The sequence below is a fragment of the Leuresthes tenuis genome, unplaced genomic scaffold (assembly GCF_036924035.1).
Source record: "Leuresthes tenuis unplaced genomic scaffold, fLeuTen1.0.hap1 SCAF_14, whole genome shotgun sequence".
Taxonomy (NCBI): domain Eukaryota; kingdom Metazoa; phylum Chordata; class Actinopteri; order Atheriniformes; family Atherinopsidae; genus Leuresthes; species Leuresthes tenuis.
Genome location: NW_027325368.1, coordinates 25,121,934 through 25,127,678, shown reverse-complemented (window position 1 = coordinate 25,127,678; position 5,745 = coordinate 25,121,934). Strand labels below are relative to the sequence as shown.

Here is a 5,745-nt window from a genome sequence, read left to right as displayed (position 1 = left end):
GTGTCTTTTTTCAGACTGAGATACGAAACCTGATCGCTGCTTTGGCTGGTAAGTACAGAGTTACTGTAAAGTTAAACAGGCTGTAGATCACATAAGCCGACTGAGTTGATATGTTCTGTATTTAAAGATCATTGGACTCTGATCAGATGAACTTTGTTTGGGTTACATCAGAGTTTGTGAGTGAATGTCCTCCTGAACAGACATTTAATGAACACAGAAATATTCTGTCCACACTTACTGAAGCTTTTAGGAAACATCTTCACTTTGTTGGTAGATTTTCTGTTGGATTCAGAAACTGTCACCTGGAAATACTGAATGGATGTGTGGACTGGTGATGATTAAACTGTGTGCATTGATGCATGTTTCACAGACAGTTTTAGTCCAAACTTTCCATTCATACTGAAATATTTCAACTGTCTCAGCGAGTCTCCCATGTCAGCAACAAGTATTTCCTCACATCTGGATATCCCCATTTTACTCTCCTGTTCCTGTGGGCGGTGTCAGTGATTGACAGATAAAGCAGCCAATCGCAGCAGCTCAGCACATGATGTTCACTGCAGGGCAGCTGACAGAAGATGGGACTTTGTGCTGCTTCTAACTTTGTCTCATCAGTCATTTTCTCTGGAAATAAAGCTGAAATGACAGCACAGCTGTGCTCTTTACATGTTCTGGATGCTGATGGAACAGCTGAGTTAGAAAAGCCCACAACAACAGCAGCTCCATGTCCCAGTGAGACACAGTCTAAGCTGCAGTGTCATTACATGGTGTTTTATTGTCTCCCTGTTGGTGAACCTGCTGTGTCCTCAGCTGGAAGCATTTAACTGACAACTCTCTTTTCCTCCTTTCTTTAGACTACCTGAACTCTGACCCCTGCTCCTGCTCCTGACTGGTGAGGGCAAACTGTTAGTTCTTTGATGGATGTGTTCCTGATAGCTGTTCTGCTTCCTGTCAGTGTGCAGCTGTGTAACATCTGGCAGACCTGTCCTTCTCAAACTGCATGAATGAAGTGAAACATTGATCATTAGTCAGAGAACAGATTTCACAGCTGATGTGTTACTGCTCTGATTTCCATCTGATCTCTGATCCCCAAAGCTTTGGATGGTCTCTGTGAGCAGAACTGGGAAAGTTTCCATGTTTCTGATCATGAACACATTCAGCCTCTCTGAAGTGATCATCAACCGACAACATTTAACTACTTAAAGTCCACAAAAGTCTGGACCAAAGCTCATCCTGTACAGACAGGAGCAGAACCAATTAGCTGTGAGATCAGATGATGTGTGTGTTCATAGTCTTCTGATCAGACACTAACATACTTTCTCCTCTCAGACCCAGAGAGAACAGGACCAGAACTCCTGCTTTGCTGGTGAGTAGATTTCTAGTCAGTGAGGTTCAGTCCATCACATCACTGAGTGTAGGAGTGTTTCACATTTTAATCAGTGTATTTGTGGTTTATCACAACTGCTGAGTTGAATATAAATGTAGTAAAAACAGAGCTGTAAACACTGACTGAAGTCATGTTAGAGCCATGTGAACTGAGCTGTTCTGCCTGTAAAGTGGATCAGAACAGGTCCCAGCAGCAGAGTCTAACAGTTTTAATGGAACATCACTAAAGGCAGACTCTAAAGGTGTTTCTGACAACAAGCTGTGATCAATCTGCTGAAGCTTCATCCTGGTTTATTAATCTATTCAATGAGTTCTTCATCACATCAATAAGCAGCTGTTTGACCCGCCCCTCTCAAACTATCTTTAGGGACTGAAAACATGAATCAGCAGAATAACAATCCAGGACTGGAGCTCTGATATGTTCTGTGGAGTCATTTTGATGTGATGATACTGTCAATCCCATTAAGCTCTGTGATCGACCAAAAACATTTTTAAGGTCCAAAGTCCTCATTAAACATTCCTCTGAGCCAATCTGGTGTTTACTGTGGAGAGCATCTGGATTGTTCTGATGCAAAGACTGCAGCTGCTCTCTGTGGTGGTCTGTCAGGGTCCAGTTACACTGTAATGTGTGCAGAACATGTTGTGCAGTGATCACAGTTCTGTACTGTTCTGCTTCATGTTGAACAAGTCAGATTGGGTCTGACATTCTTTTAATGAAGTCCACATTTCATGGTGTCAGCTGTTTTCACACATCTCAAAACTTCTATCAATGTTTTGGACTAAAAAGTAAAAAAGAAAAAAGTCCAGGGGCCTCATGTACAAAGACTTGTGTGGATTTCCTACTGAAAGATGGCGTACGCTCAAACCAAAATGCCCTCCAACATACAAAAATATCAGGATGTGTGAGCACGCATCAATCTAAGCACATTTCGTTTGTACATCCCAAACAAAGTGGAAATGAGCGCACATGTCGGAGTACCCGACTCCTCCCTGTCCACGCCCCTATTTCAATATGCAAATAATATTTAATTGAGCCCTGCACCTGCGATTCCCGTCTCTGCACAATCAGAAAATAAAGAGAAAAGAATGAGTAAGATGGGGGGGGAAAAGAATAACTTAACGGAAAGGTGCTACTTTCTGAAGTGGAGGCGCAGAAATGTGCTCTTTGGCAGGCTGTCCTACGATATAAGCAGCAAAAGTAAGAGGAGTGGGTGGGAGAGCGTGAGCCTTTAATGCTGTGGGGTCTGAGAAGTGCACACAAGCAGAGGTGAAAAAGAAGTGGTCCGATATTAAGGTGGATGTGAAGCGGAGACTGGCTGCCCACCGCCGAAGTGTGGCCAAAACAAGCGGGGGAGTTGAACAGAGAGTCAGCAAAACTATGGGTGACACTGCTCTGTCAGGGGTGGTGGGTGTGGGAGTGATTACCCTATAGGTACACAAATAGTGTAACTAACAATAAACATTCATACAGTAACTAGAGCAGAAGTGCGCCGGGGAAAAGGTGAGGCTGATTGTGACATTTCCCACTTTACGCACAGGGTTATTAACATTTGCACACAGAGACGATCAGGGGCTTGTTAGAGAGATCTTAAGCTGTTGTTTAACCAGCAAAAAAACAGCAAGTTACTAACTTTAACCACCAACTATGATGCTGTGAAGACGGGATAGAAATTGGGGGCGCACATGCTCAATGCACGTCACGGGGAATAATATTAGGACAATTACAAGCAGCGCATGGCTCCTCGCTGTGTTGCGCTCCAACGCCGGCCGCAGCTCTGCGCACAGTTCCAGGAGGATTGCCCTCAAAACGGCTGATGAGCCAGTTGTCATCATGTCCCAGCAAATCCTCTCAGTCCCTGAAAACACGCTTTCTTCCAATTGCACCATTTACAATGTCTTCCAACACCGCTAAAGCAGCCATTGTTTTTAATGGTATGCACTGCAACACTTTGCGCATGCTTTTAAATCCACTCATGTAATTGCAGACACATGGGTTCATGTAATTCTGTCCATGTGTCTCAAATGTGCACATCACTCAGTCTGAGGACAAATTGTGTTCACATTTATTTATCATAACACTTTCCCAACATCACCTCTAAGTGTTGCCAAAGAATCAACAGCTGTAGAAAAGTGCTTACGGCAGCCCTGAAGTTGGCATGAGACACCGCACATTTTCATAGTTATTTTGCTCTTGATGCATCTGATCGTTGACCTGAAAAAGAGCGTGCACCACTTTTTTGTGCGTACTCTCCCTTAATACATGAGGCTCCTGGTCATTTGAAGACATGAATTGCAGCACAGTTTAATGTGTTTTGATCTTTGCTTCATCAAAATGTGTCTAACTATTATCTCTTTGTGTCTTCCAGGTGTCCTGCTGTCCACCACCTCTCCTCCTTCTCCTCTATCATTATTGGCTGCTCTATCTCTCCTGTCCCATCTCCAAACTCTACCTAATTTATTGGAATTCTGTCTCGTATCCATCTATCCCCCCTCTATCTGTTTTGAGACCTTTGAGAACTTGAGAACTTTGAGAACTTAAGAACCGATTTTCAGAACCTAAGAACCGATTTTGAGAACCTGATTTTCAGAACCTGATTTCCAGAACCTGATTTTCAGAACCTGAGGTTGATTGGAACCTTGTCTTGCTGTTTTTGGAATCTGAGACTCTACTCTCACTGCTCTCTCTGTCCTGTCTACCTCTCTCATACATACTCTGATAAACTTTGAAATTGGAAAAAAAAATTGGCACATTTTCATTCAAATTTGGCTAAAGTTAAAAATATTATTATACAAACTTGATTCTTAAAGAGAAATCTTGATCTTGACAGATTTCTAGATAAAACCAAACAGTAACTTGTTTTGGAAAAACTATTTTGACACTAACTGACAAGTATTTGGCTAATTTTAGGTAGATCAATCAAAAGATTCTTGATCTTTGAATCTATAAATTCATATCTGAAAACAGTGCTTCCAGAAATTTAAGTTGATTCTTGTTATAGACCCAAAGAAACACATTTAGTGAAGTGAAATAAAAGCACTGCATCTGTTCCTGTGCTGCTGGACTCACTTCAGGTTTGTTCATACAAGTGTTGAAATAAAACACATCTGTAAGGAGGATTGGAGTCTGTTTGCTGTCTGCTCTGAACTGACCAGAAGTGGAATCCGGCTACCAGAAGCATCTGTCATCCTGCTGCTGCTGAGATCCTGATCTGCATCACAACGCTTCATATTTATAAGAGCTTTCAGAGATTTGAATTCAGCTTGTTGTCATTAAATCTGTCTGAAATAATAAATCCATCTGTGATTCAGAAGCTAATAATAGTGAGAGTACTTCAACAGATTGTAGCTGATTGAACTACTGATCATTTATCTTTGGTTTGTTCATTCTGTAACACACATTACTTTTGAGATACTGCTAACATTTTCATAACTTCACTTTCATACTTTTTGCAAAATAATAGTTCTAATTTGGAAGAAAATAAAGAACCACTGAACGTAATTCTAACCTGACATTTTAAAAATTGGAAAGAAGTGAAACAAGTTCAAATTTTTAATTGGATACTTTCTTATTCCATAATAAAATTAGCTGAAGTTTTGGTCTGTTGGAATCTTCAGATTAAAGTTTAACTTCTTCTCTGTGTCATAATAAACGTCTGTTTTTTCTGTTTGATAAGAATTTTTCTGCTATCGATAGACGTGTAAATCTGTCAACTGAAAAGAGCATTGATACTGATAAACTACACAAAGTTACATTTGAAATATCACAACTGTGAATAAAACCTGTGTGTTGGTGACGTCACTACAAATAAAGTTTTGAGGTTTTGAAGAACAGCAATAATGCCAAAGAAGGGTCGGCGTTCTCAGGTGGCAGAAGGAGAAAGAATCTCAGAGTGAACAACCAGAACGTGTCCCAGTGTCACAGAAGGTATCTTATGCTGAGGTTGTAAAGAGAGATCGTCACAGTGATGGTGTGTGTGTTGGAGAGTCTTCTGATGGACAGCAGGTAAACAGCAGAGGTCAGAGTGCAGTTTCTGATGGGAACACTGTCATGAATGCTTTCCAGCATGATAAAGACCAACAGGTAAAGCAGAGTGTGCCTCAGGTATCTTATGCAGACATGGTAAAGAGAGGACGTGATGCAGCTGGAGCGTCTCATCAACACAGTGTGAATGTGGAACCTCAGCCATCAGTGACACATGTCTGTGCCTCACGCAGTCAGGCTTCATTAAAATATGGAAAATACAGGAACAGTCAGTGTGTGGCCAACAGTTTGGTGTTTCTGTCCTTTCTTTATGAGAATGAAAAGATTAACAGAGCAGATCTTGACCTAGTTCTGGATAAAGGTGATGCTGTGTACAGACA

The 5,745-nt window shown here is 41.4% G+C and overlaps 1 long non-coding RNA gene across 1 annotated transcript; it reads left to right on the top strand.

The window, feature by feature from the left end:
* The first annotated feature begins 822 nt into the window (after positions 1 to 822).
* LOC140269224 (uncharacterized) lies at positions 823 to 4,179 on the top strand. The gene is made up of 3 exons (XR_011907594.1): positions 823 to 889; positions 1,327 to 1,363; positions 3,750 to 4,179. It is a non-coding gene; the product is annotated as an uncharacterized lncRNA (long non-coding RNA).
* The last annotated feature ends 1,566 nt before the right edge of the window (positions 4,180 to 5,745 follow it).